The 12,663-nt window shown below is 40.7% G+C and overlaps 1 protein-coding gene across 1 annotated transcript in view; it reads left to right on the top strand.

Moving 5' to 3' along the window:
- The first annotated feature begins 763 nt into the window (after positions 1–763).
- LOC103798010 (nuclear receptor coactivator 7-like) overlaps positions 764–12,663 on the top strand; it is a 42,040-nt gene continuing 30,140 nt past the window's right edge. The window contains 1 exon segment of the mRNA XM_009070251.1: positions 764–830. The gene's annotated coding sequence lies outside the window, so the exon portion shown is untranslated.

The raw sequence follows: 12,663 nt of genomic DNA on the forward strand, positions 1-12,663 counted from the left end.
TGACACTTGGAGCACCAGGTGGTGTGAGTTCTGCAAGAAGTGGAGTAGCATGAGGCTACTAGGAGATAACCTTGGAGAAAATGGAAAAAAATAACAAGTTTATATGAGAACAAATGGCTTTATAAAGCAGGTGCAGTGGAGTGTGAAATTGTTACGTTAGCTGTTGCATTGTAATACATTGTGATCTGAGTTTTTATTTTATCCTAAGTTTCATCTTGAAAACATGATTCAGTATCCTGTTCCTGCATTCGGATGTATGGTGCTTTAAAACAAAACAACTTTTCAGGTGTTTTTGTTTCTTTTTCCCTGTTCTTCCTCCTTGGTAAACAACATTAAAAACTCTATTACTGTTTGTGTTATTCTTGAGAAGATATCCTTGAGATTATGATGCATTTGAAGAGTATGTGGCAGGATCATCATAATTACCAAGTTACTGATGCCAAGTGTGGTTTTAAAAGTTGTAAGGAATTCTGATATTAAAATCATTTTAATAAGATCATGTTAGCAAGTGAGTTAACTTGTCTGTAGAGTTTGGCTGCATCTTAATGTTGTGGTTTCTTTTTCCTTTGTGCGTAGTTTGAAAAAGAAAAGACAAGCCAAACAAAACACCGAGACTGTCTCTGCCAATCCCCCTGGATCTCCTGTTTCCAAAACACCTTCTGAGAAAGATGATGAAAGTAAAGTTATTTTGGAGCAAATCAGTTCCTCTGAAGACAACTGTAAATTTCCTGGGGAAAAGGAAACTGCTCCAGACAAGGAAAAGAAAAAGAAAAAGTACAATCAACTGAAAGACATCAGACGTACAGAACTTAAAAGATACTATAGCACTGGTGAGTTTTGTTGATGCTGTAGTATTTCAAAATATGTTTGTTTTGATAGCTTGTTAATGTACTTTTCTCATATTGTGTAGGCCTTTTTAAAAAGGATAATTGATTTTGGATATCCCTCCTGTAAAAGTCAATAGAATTACATAGTTCTAAATATCATCTGCTTCTAACTTAAACCTTGCAGTTCTCAAAAAGTATCTATTTCTTGTTTCTCAGTTCTAAAATTGTGTTGTTATAGGCAACAGCTTATTACTGCATTTTAATCAAGTTTTGTCTTCAGTGTTATATGGCATTGAGGTTCAGGTTTTGGTGGGGTTATTTGTTTCATAAATTGATGTGTACTGTTTAAGACTTTAGTCTTAATTCGTGTTCATTGTTGCCTGTTGAAGTGGAACAAGTAAGTGAATTAAGGACATAATTTTAAACAAGATGTCATTGGACTTGTGTGATGGAAAGCTTGTTTTCTGTTCTTCCCCTCATCTGTATAAGTACCTTTTTAGATGTACTCTTGCAAATAATTCAGAAAAAAATGAATTTGTGCATAAATATATGACATGAGTCATGTACACATGTGTTTGCAGCTCTGGATTGTAATTTGTTAGATACACTCAAGTAATTTTAGATATGATTTATGGAATATTTCTCCTTCCAGATTTTCTCTTGGTATTTTGTAGGAATGTATTCTTAGATTAAGAGAACTCTGGCTCTGTCTTGCAAGGAATCCTTTTTTTGAAGAGAAGGAAGTGAGCAGGAAATTATAACTGTTCTCAAAGCAGACTTCTCTTTTGCCCCCAGTGTGTGCATGAATGGCTGGCTCCAAGGAGGAGTCTGTTATAGGAGAAACAAAGAAATCTGCAGTAAAAATGTAGTTCCCTGGTGCATGCAGACTAGCCCACAAATGAAGATTATATTTTATGAGTCAGTACAGGCCTTGCCATAAAGAAGATGAACCTTGGAGTAGTGTTTCCTGGAAAGCTGAAGAGCTTACAGTGCTTGATTGATCAACCTGTAATGTTTGGCAGATATCAATGTGATGAGATCAATAATTTGGAAACTCAAAGAAAACTTTTTTCTCTTTGTCTGAAGTTCTGACCACACTGTTATTGAAATAAAATCTGTGGAAGGAAAACTGGAGAATTGTTAATTGAAGGAACCTGTAAATTCTTTCTGTTTTGGTAGTATGCCTATATAAAAAAACCCAAACACACCAAAATATAAACTTTTGTTGCATTCCTAGCAAAGTGCTTCTGCTAAAAGCAGTGATTTATTGTTGATTTGTACCTAGAGGAACTTGGGGTTTTCTGAGGTAGTTGAATTGTGTTTCTCTAGTGTTTCACAGCTTTTGTGAAAAAATGCTGCAACAGTTGGCAACTGTGAGGAAGAATGTAAAAAGCTCTCAGAGTCATCTTTGACTTGGGTTCTAATAGTACATACTCAGGTTTTTACTGATGTTTGTTTCATAAGTATTCCCATGTTTCGTGTGGACTGGAATTATTACAGGATGGCTTGAAATGCTACTGGCCATTTCTACTGAGAAATAAAATAATTTAATGCTGCTGTTGAGCTGAGCACAGACCTGACTGACAAAATCCAGAGAGAAAAATCCCTTTCTTGTTTAAATGCCTGTTTTCCATTGATTCTAAAGAAAGACCTTTACCCAACTGGAGCAGCAAATTGTGGAAGTGAAAGTTTATATAGAGACAGAAAACAGTTGATTGTGAAACAAGTGCAATAGATCCGTGTTCCTTATGAAACTTTCAAAATGAAGTCATTTGACTAGAATTGTTGGTTGCCATAGTATTAGACTACATGTCTTAGATCTGCCTTCATCCACTGCAGCTAGAGCTCACAGTGGTGCCCTGCTTAGCTCCTTGGAAAGCTGTCATCTTTGCTAACATTTCTGAGAGCTGTCTCTACACCTGTAGCAGCCTGTAAGAACTGGACTTGTTTCAGTACTTAGCCTTTTGCCTGTATATGGCATGGTAGAGAACAAAACCATCTGTCTTGCTGATCTGAGTTCTGCCAGAAGGTGTATGTTCAGCAGTTCCCTGCTGGAAGATGTATTAGCTCCAGTGGTGGGAAGGTACTGCCAAGTCTGTAAACACCTTATCTTTTAATTGTTTATATGATTTCATATGAAAATGGCCAAGAGGATTTATCCAAGCATATCCCTCTGTTTTCATTATTTAACACTAGGGATGCATATGCCTTATTTTTTTCCCACGGGTTTTTGGTTTCTTTTTCCCCTTGTCCCTTTATTGATGTTTCTGAGGTGCTCTGCTAAAATGCTGTCTTTCACTTATGGCCAACCATGTTTCTAGTTGTGTTTTCAGAAGGGCTTGGGAGTTTTGGTGGTTCTTTGTTCCCCATCGCCCAGCTTTGACTTAATGTCTGGAACATGTCAGAGGGGTTGGAGCTAGATGATCTTTAAGGTCTCTTTCAACTCAAACAATTCCATGATTCTAAGTTTAAGAAAATCTGATGGCAGGAATTATTTTTTTTTCTGCTTTCTGCACTTTGCCAAAATGCTGAAGTTTTCCTCAACAGAAGAAAAATTTATTAAATGTAGCAACAGACTTGTGTATTCTCATCCATGTTGATGCAATGATGCACGCATGCTATATTTTGTGGCTTAATGGACATTCTGTCATAAGATGATTTGAGCCTAGAAGGGTTGCGTCTGTCAGTCTAACAGAATGAAGACTCCTGTCCTCTGAATAATCTCCCTTTCATATTTTACAGAACAATAAATCCTTCTTTATTTATTGTTCTAAGAGATGGGGGAAGGAACATCACATCTCACTATAATTTGTTCCTTGCACACCACATACCTCCATTAGAAGCTTGTGAATGTATTTGCCTTTACTAATTAGTAAATGCTGACAGTGACATCCTGACTCCCACTCTGAATGTTGTGGCTTTTAATAGATTCATGCCGGCGCTGATGCTCTGTCGGGAGGATTTTGTTGACTCAGTAAATCCCTATTCTCCGGTGAAAAGACTGTAGTGCAGCTTCTGAAGGCTGCGCAGACCTGGAGGTGGTAGTGCTCCCTGTCACGCTTCGTATAGAAGAGAGTGGTTAAAAGCCGTTTATTCTGTGGGGAAGGAGGAGGAGGAGCTCCTCACCTGGCATCAGGTGCTGCCCTGCATTAACATCCGCAGCCATCGGGTGGCACGGCCGAGCCGAGGAGGACTCGGACATCCTCTGGAATGGGGTTCTGCAGCATCCCTGTCCCGGCCAAGACTGTTCTGTACAGCATATCTGCCAGCATTGTGATGCCACTGTTACGAATAACATGATGCTATGCAGTTTTGATCATTTCTCTTAGGCACTGCCATTTATCAGTGCCTTAAGAGAAATGTTCTCCAGTGTAGCCTGATATTTTCATTTTCTTGTAGCGCTTCATTGTTCTTCAGTGGCTCTATAGTTCTGGAATAATTAGTATCATTCAGTCTCTAAATCTCACCCTATAAGACATTGCTCTGCAGATACAGCCCTTGTTTCTTTGCCTTGAAACAACAGAGGTGCTAATACTGCTTATTGTTTGTTCCTGAGGACCAATGAGAATGACACTCCTTTCTCCTTTTTTCTGCCTCATCTCTTGACTTGTGATAATCTGCCTCTTAACTTTGTTTCACTCCCCCTGTTGTTGTTGCTGCAGTAAGCCACTTTCAGACTTCCAAGGATGTGTCTGTCTGGCACAGCTAAATGGTTGTGTAGGCACTCTGGCTGCTATATCCTGCGCTCGGGATGCTCTCCTCTTCTTGGGGTAAGCTAGTCAACTCACTTCTGCAGCTTAGCTGCTTGGTTCATACATATTTTCTCTTGGAAGCTGATCTTGCTGGAAGATGTTGATTTGACTCCAGTGAGATTAGGAACCCACGATTCCTGTTAGGAATCGTAAATTGGATGAAAATGTTTGTTTGCATTTTGACACTGAAGATGCTGAAACAGGAAGAAGTGTGACCTTCTGTAAGCAAGCAGTGTATCAGTGGTCAAACAGGACATTGAATTTCATCCATATATTTATTCCAGAATGATGTCATGTGTTTTTCCACCAGATGTGCATAATATTCCTTCATTTAGCTGATTTTGCTTGGAAAAAATAAACAGTCAACACATGTGAGGAACTGATCTCTACTAAAGAACGCATCATAAAGAAAAGTTTGGTTTAGGTGACTTGTCCCACATCACAGAGTTACTTTTCTCAACAGAATAAAATCCAGTTGACTAGCTTATGGTTTGACTCTGTGATCATAAAGCCATCCTTTCTCATTCACTGCATGCTGTTCAATTTCTGCAGCGAGTGGGAGGTGAGACTAACAAAACCTCCTCTTGTTGCAGCTCTGATTTCTATCCAAAGGAGTTCCAAACACTTTGAGAAGGAAAATGGTATGTGCCCACTTAATATGACAGTATGTTGAGCAGGAGGTGCCAGAGTATCTCCCCAGAGACAGAACACAGATGCCTTTTTTTGTGTTGTCTTCCCTGCCATCCCTCGAGCAGGGGCGATACAGGAGCAGTGTGGTATGTGTGCAGTTACCAAGCCTCTGAATGTTCTGGGTAGCTGGCCAAGAACATTTGTTAGTAAATACAACAGAGAGGTCATAGCAATTTTCATCACTCATAAAGTGGTGAGATTTGCCCTGACTGGCACAGACACAGCAGAGGCAGCTCACATGTTACCAGCAGTGCTTTGTTTCAAAGTTGAAAGTTGCTTGCAATGCTGTGAAAATTTATAGAGAACTTAATAAAAAGGTGGGACACTTACAAAGTACAATATAAATGTACATTCTTGCTGGTAATTAGCTGTAATCAGCCCTAATCTCTGGGGGCTTGATTTGGTCAGCCCTATTTGTGCAGCAAAGTACTTTCTATTCTAAGTAATCCAAGTGATTTACAAACTGGGCTACTCAGTGTTAAGTTGCTTAATACAACAGTAAGAGGAACAGGATCTGGATTTTCCCAAGTTCTGAGAGCTTGCCATAGTGTTTCTGTTTCAGGTTGGCTTCAGACAGCAAAAATGAGAGTAGATGTAAGGAGGGGTAAAAAGGGGAATAATCTGTTTCTTCCAGAATCCACATCTCAAATAAAATTGGAGCAGCATAGAAAGAAGTCTCTCCCTGGGCCTGTGCAAATTTCTACAATACTTTTTGGTGAAGAGTGCACTGGTTTGCTATCCTTTGCATAAAGGGCAGTCTTGCTGCTGCTGGCTTTGCTGGGTGGCCCCTGGTTCTTGTAGAAGAAACTGAACAGTCAATTCCTACTCACCATCTCCAAGATTCCTATGGTTTTTGTTGAGGGTTTCTTTGTTGTTTTCTGTTTGGTTGTTATTTTTTTGGTTGCTTGGTTGGCTTTTTTACTCTTCTTTCTATAAAATATCCCTTTTCCATCATTTCCTTTCCAGGCTGAAGAACTTTGCATTCCTGATGTGTAAACTGTTTCATGTCTTTGTCCTTGTTAGCCTTCCCTGAACCTTCAGTACCCAGGATACTGGAACAGGGGATGTTTTTGCTCTTAATTCAGATTCTGTGACTTGGTTTACTGTGAGTTCTATTTAGCACAGCTCAGGGAGGAAGGAAGTTTTTGGAGACTAGCAGGAGTTCTGAGAGACTCCTTCAGTTACAACAGTTCTTTAGGGGGAAAAAAACTCCACAGCCTTATCCTAAATTAATTGTGTAAGTAATTGAAACATCATACCAAGGTGTTTTGACAGGCTGACCAGTCTAGGACATGGAGAAAAACAAGTGGCAATTAGAAATCAAGAATGCCTTTTTAACAGTGGCAAAAAATTAAATGGTGGCATTTCTGTTACTAGGGAAAAAAATGCCAGGATTTGCCATTTTATAAAGTTACATTCCACTACAGCAGTTACTCAAAGTAAGATTTAAGATAGTGATGTCTCGTGATCTATTCCACAAAGGTCAGACTAGGGAATGACAGGGCTGATGTTGGGTTAGCTAAAACTGATCTCACTGCTGAAAGACTCAGGTGCATTTCCAAGGGCTGTCTGTTTTCCCAAGGCCTGGATTTTCAGGAAGAGTGAGCACTTATGTTCTTAATTATATTTAAATTCAGATGCACTTAGCATTTCTGAAAAGCGGTCCCTGGAGGAAGGGAAGAAAACTGTGGAGCAATTGGTCACATAGCGTAAGGTGAGATTGTGACAGGTGTGTAGGTACAGGAGGTGAAAAGGAAGCGTGTCTGGAGAATTAATGAGGAGAGTTGTCATATTTCTGCCGGAGATAATGAAGGGAAATATGTCTGTGTGGTTAGCAAGTCCTTTACTTCCAGGATCCACTGGCTCGTGACGCTTGGGGTAGTCTTGACTTTCCCAGGTTGTGCCAGCTGCCTGCTGGGTCTTGTGCTTGCTGAGTGCAGGTGCTCTGTGAAGTTACAGTCTTGAGTACCTGCAGGGGATGTGCAGCTCGTTGGAGGCAATTTGGTAATGTATCTTGTGCTGGAAGAAAGACTTGGACTCTTACAAGTCTGTCTTTTCAACATTTCCTGGGACGACTGTCAACCAGACAGATTGGATCCTTTGTCTCTCTTCTCCCACTCAAGTTTCCAGGACCTGTACCCTGAGTGCCTGTGGAACAGTCCTGTGCAGAACCCAGGTATATCAGCTCTCTCCTCAGCCCAGTGACTCCCTGTAGCTCTCTTGGGATCTCTGCCCTCAGGGTATAGGCAGAATATTCTCTTTTTAGTTTCAGACATGAGGTTTAGTTTCAGACATTACTCTTTGACAGGTATATTCATAAGCCAAGTACATAAGGAGCATGAGATATGATTTCAAATGCACTATTGCAAATCTTTTGGTCTCCAAGCAGAGGAGTGAGGGAGTCCTTCTTTGGCTGCCTGCATAACTCAAACCAGGTGTCCTCAAGGTAGGCTTTTAATTTCTCTTCTTCAGCAAGTTCCTGTATTGTGCTTGAGATACACTGTTGAAAGTTAACATAAGTACTCCGAAAAGCAGAGCTCTCTTCACCTGCATTTGAATAATAAGACAAAGTTAAGCGAGATCTTTTTAGTTTTGTAATGCCTTCACTCCCAGATTTCCACACTGACATTTCCTAACGTCTCATCAGTCTGTTGGCAGTGTCTCTGATGTGGCTTGTCAGGTCACGCATGGGATCAGTAGCATGTATGAACTGAGTTGTTCTTTTCTCTGGCTTCTGAGGTTCTGTGTGATGAAGTGCTGGCGTTCAGCAACACATCAGAGACTGATGGCATCTCCATACATGAAAATAGGGTGTGTCCTGTATCTTTAGAGTCTTTGTGCTTTTCATCTCTATTTTCAACCTGTGACCAACCAATAGACGAGGCAGTACAATATGTGATTTAAAGAGAGGTTGTTCTGGTTGACTTACATGGCATAGCCTTTCCAGACAAGCTGTTGTGTGCTCAAGTAGCAAAATAAATGAAGGAAAACTGCATGTGTAGTGTTAACTGTCTTCTAAAATGCCCATATTTTCTCTTGTGATGCCTAAGTATTCTTTTCCTCAAGACTGCATTGTTGGCAGGTTGATTTTCCTCACTCTGTGTTGTCTTTGAGTACTTGATACAATGAATAGTCAGAAATTTTATGGTGATATTTTTGTGGCAGATGCCTTTAGGTACTGACATTTACCTGAACAGGATTAGCAGGTAATGCTGTCAAACCACAAAGACCAGTGGGCAGCTATGAGGAGCTCAATTATCCACAATGGGAATTAATTCTTTGCTCCAAGCAGGGGAAGGAAACACAGGGCCTCTCCATTCAGCATCAGCAATGTTTTTTCCCCTCCCTCTGAACTGACACTGCCATTTATCAGAGCATAAGGTATGATGACTCAATTCACTAGACCAATAAAGAAAAAAATTGAGATAATTGACTATTTGAATCAGTTAAGGAGTCTCTCTCTCTGGGATCAGGTGAGAGCCAGAGTCCAGGGTAGAAAGGGATGTGAGAAGAGAACAGTTCCTCTCCTCTTAGGAGCTGTTAATTTGGTTTATGAAACCATCTTAGGGGTCTGCCCTGAAGAAGAATTGGGTGTCACTGTCACTGCTGAATAATACGAGATTGAAGGAATCCAGAGCACAAAAGCCATGCACTTCTTTGTGGTCTGACTTTATAAATATCTTGAAACTTCAGTCCTGGATATCTTTGTATGATAGTACTGCATTACACAAAATTTCTGCCTTATGCCAAAAAATATTTTTCTGCCTTAAGTAAGTGATGCTTAAAAGTGAGCTGTGTTTAAAAGTGAGCTACAGAACTGATTTTCTAGGCCACTGTGCCTATGCTGAAGTCAAATCAGTACCTGTGTGGGTTTTGTTCCTATTGCATCCTCTAAACTAGAGTCAAATGAATCTTGACATGTGATTCTTCCGTTTTCTTTCAAGTATTTGCATATGGGGAAATCTGTCCTGTAAATGCTTTCCTCTGCTTAAGCAGTATTGACTTTGCTTTTGAGCCCAAGACATTGTATGGTTACTTTCAGTTATTTAATATGCTCCAAATACCCTCTAAGAGCTGTTTACATTTTTCCCCCCTGTTCTTTGAAGTATTCTCCTTTTGTGTAAGGAAAATTACTTTATCCAGTTTAGGTTTTTAATTCCTGTACCATTTTTATTTCTGCCTTTCATTTGTGTAGCTGATTTGGCTATAAGGGACAGCTCACACCCTGTTTTCATGTACTCTCCTCCTTTCTTCCCCATGACTCCAAATGTTCACATTGCAGATGGGCTGCTTTACATCTGCAAAAAGGTGGGAGAGCACTCCTGGCGAGTCACTCATCCCTTTTCCCCATGATAAGTTTCAAAGGAGCTGGAGGCAGAGGCTGTCCTGCCTGTCAGCATCCCCTGTTAACAGAGGGTTGGTTGTGCAGTCTCCATCAGCAAGGCACAATCATCTAGAATGGCTTCATCTACAGCCTTGTGGAACTTTGGCAGACATCACTGTGACCTATTTCTTAAGTTCTGGTCTCTCTGCCCACAGAGATCTGTCTGATACAAGGTTATCAGTTGATCTGCATGCTACCTCTGTCTTCAGACAGCACCTAGAACAAATGCGAGGAACCCTTCACTCTGCCATTACTGGACATCCTCTCCACATCCTTCCCGCTCACAGCACTGTGTGTCCTCTCCTTTAAACTTCCCTTGTGACTGTCATGGTCAATATAAAGAGTCTTCTAGCAAGAAGTGTTTATTTTCTGGGTGCCCAGTGACACACTGTTTCAACAGTATTGTAGTTTCAGTACATTTCAACTGTTACCACACAGTTTTCCAGCTGAGATTTAGAGCTAAAGCACTGCGCTGTTGACTTAATCTCACTGTGTCTTTAGAATAATGTGTTGGATTTTCCCCTTGACAGTTGGACTACATGACTTCCCTCTGAAATGTGGTGGGGTTTTTTGTGTTCTTCTCCCTCCCTTGTTGCAAACCTCAGTGACCTTTTAAACCAAATATTTCCACTCACTTTTCAAGCAGGAGGAGACTTTGAATACAGCGGTGCACATCTTGGCATCTCAAACATGAGCGCTGCTTAGCTGTCTGGAGCTTGGTGCTCTCAGTGAGTGCTCACCCCTCTGCGCTGCCCCGCAAGGCTTGTGTCTCATGCTAAGTGTCCAGCGTGTTCAAGTGCCAGCAAAAATGTGGCAGTGATGCTGCCCTGGACAGTGTCTCCTTGTAAGGCTCCTGGTGGGAGGAATTCTGCTGCAGGGAAATTTAAGTTCCTTGAAAGTATTTGCAGTTTTTCATGTAGAAGCTGCAGTGTGACTATTGTATGAATATCAATAGCCAAATTCTTATTGCAATGTGCCTTAAAATACCTTACAGCAAAAGGAGTTATTACCTTTCTTATATCAGTTCTTTGAGCTGCTTGTCATTTTTGTCGAGGCTCTGTATTTTCTGGGGATCTCTTTATTCCTTCGATAGACTTGTTTGGAAAATAGTGAAGAATCACAATCAGCTTTTATTGTGAACAGAGAAAAGTTGTTCAAGGCATAGATATTTCAGAATCACGCGCCTGGATTTGTACTGATTAGGGAATTGCTATTTTCCTAGGCGGGAGAAGTTTCACAAGTGTGGTCACGATGAGTGACAGCTGCCTTTTTGTTTCAAGTGACTTCAGCAGTAGCGAAGGAGGAAGCCAAATGATAATATGATTCAGTGGAGTAAAAATATGCAAAAGTAAAGGTGAGGGTTTGTCAGGAGGCTGTGGGGAAGGTGGGAAGCAGAACAGAAAAACAAATACCTGAGATGGTGAGATAGCATGGGGATTTTTTTCTTCTCTTTTAACATGGTGCCAGTTTGTTTGTGGGAATATTTCTGTCTAACTTGCTGCCTTTTCTTCAGGGAGATAGGTCTGATCAGGTGGCCAAAAAACCTTTCTATGGATGTGCCCTCTAGCTGCTGCATCTGGTTAAAGGAGGGAATGGGACTGAAATAATGTCTTTCTCAGAGGCTGCAGCCTCTGGGAAGTGCTGAAACATCAGAGTGGGTGGAAGGTGTCCCAAAACAGGGATCTGGCCCTGTGGTGGTGGTGTTCACCCACACTTGACAGGAGCTGAAAGAAAAAGACTTTTTATTTAATAATTTTAATGTGAACGCTGTTCAGGTCACTTTGGGCGTCATGAGAAGAGCCAGAAAGATGCTTGTGGAGACACAATTAAATCATCCTATGCACAACTCTGCACGTAACAGAGTTACTGAAAGCTATTAAAATGTCAGTCTAGAAATCAGGAATGGAAAAAATGGTTTAGATAAACTGATTTGCCTTCCTTGTCTACTAGCCCAAGCAAAACTTTCGTATTCTTGAGATCTCTGTGTCTCTCTAGAATGACTTAAGTGATGCTTAGTGTACACTATCTCTGTCAACATAGTTGGTATCAGGCCTCATTCACTGATAATGGAACTACCCTGGGAAGCCTTGTTTGCTTAATTTCTTATCAGTACTCTGATTAGGTTACTCTGAGTCATAACTTGTTTTCCCTTGAATTTATTGCATTTCAGATTCTTTTAAGCTACCTGCAGGTTTTCACTCCTTTGTCCTGGTGCTTGACTAGACTGTAGTAATACAGTTTTATTGCTTCTAACAAACCTGTCATAGAGATGCAGGACTGGAATGTCCTAAACCAGCAGTGACGTGCTGAGCGGTGTGGAAAGACATGACTAGTGAGTGATGTGGAAAAATGACTAATGTCATACAGGTTGAGGAAATCTTCACTATGTTACCAGCACAAATTAATGTTTTTGCGTATTTTGAAATCTGTGTTCCTCCGTATCAAAAAGGATGTAGTAGGAGAAGGAAAGCTCACAAGAGGTACAGCCTGTGCGATCAGAGAAATAGGAAAAAGTCTATAGTATGCCAGTATTAGTCAGCCTGAAAAAGTGAAACAACTAAGAAAAGATGTTGGAAATCTGTGACATCATGAATGGTATGCAGGAGGTGAATAATCACTATTTATTTGTTCACCCTTAAAAGAAGATTAATTAGGAATCTCAGTGAAGTTAATCAAGTCTGAAGTACAAGAAAGGGAGTGCTACTTATGCAGCACGTCATGTTAATGGGGGGTTCATTGACACAGGAGGCCTCGAAGGGACAGGACAGTGTTTAGTGGTTGCTGCTACTCTACTCTGAGAAATCTATGATTTCTACAAGCCAAGAGGCCTACTCAGGGGAAAGATTTCTCTATTTACATGCAGCCTAAGTATTTGGTAAGACAGAGATTAATGAGTAAAGTGGACTTCTGCTCCAAATATGCCATTACCTCTATCCTCACAGACTACTCAGTTTGTTTGCCAGGTGTGGGAAGTGGTCAGTCCTTTGGCCCCTAGTTTACTTCAGCATTC

This window comes from Acanthisitta chloris, unplaced genomic scaffold (genome assembly GCF_000695815.1).
Source record: "Acanthisitta chloris isolate BGI_N310 unplaced genomic scaffold, ASM69581v1 scaffold26772, whole genome shotgun sequence".
In the NCBI taxonomy this organism is placed as follows: Eukaryota; Metazoa; Chordata; class Aves; order Passeriformes; family Acanthisittidae; genus Acanthisitta; species Acanthisitta chloris.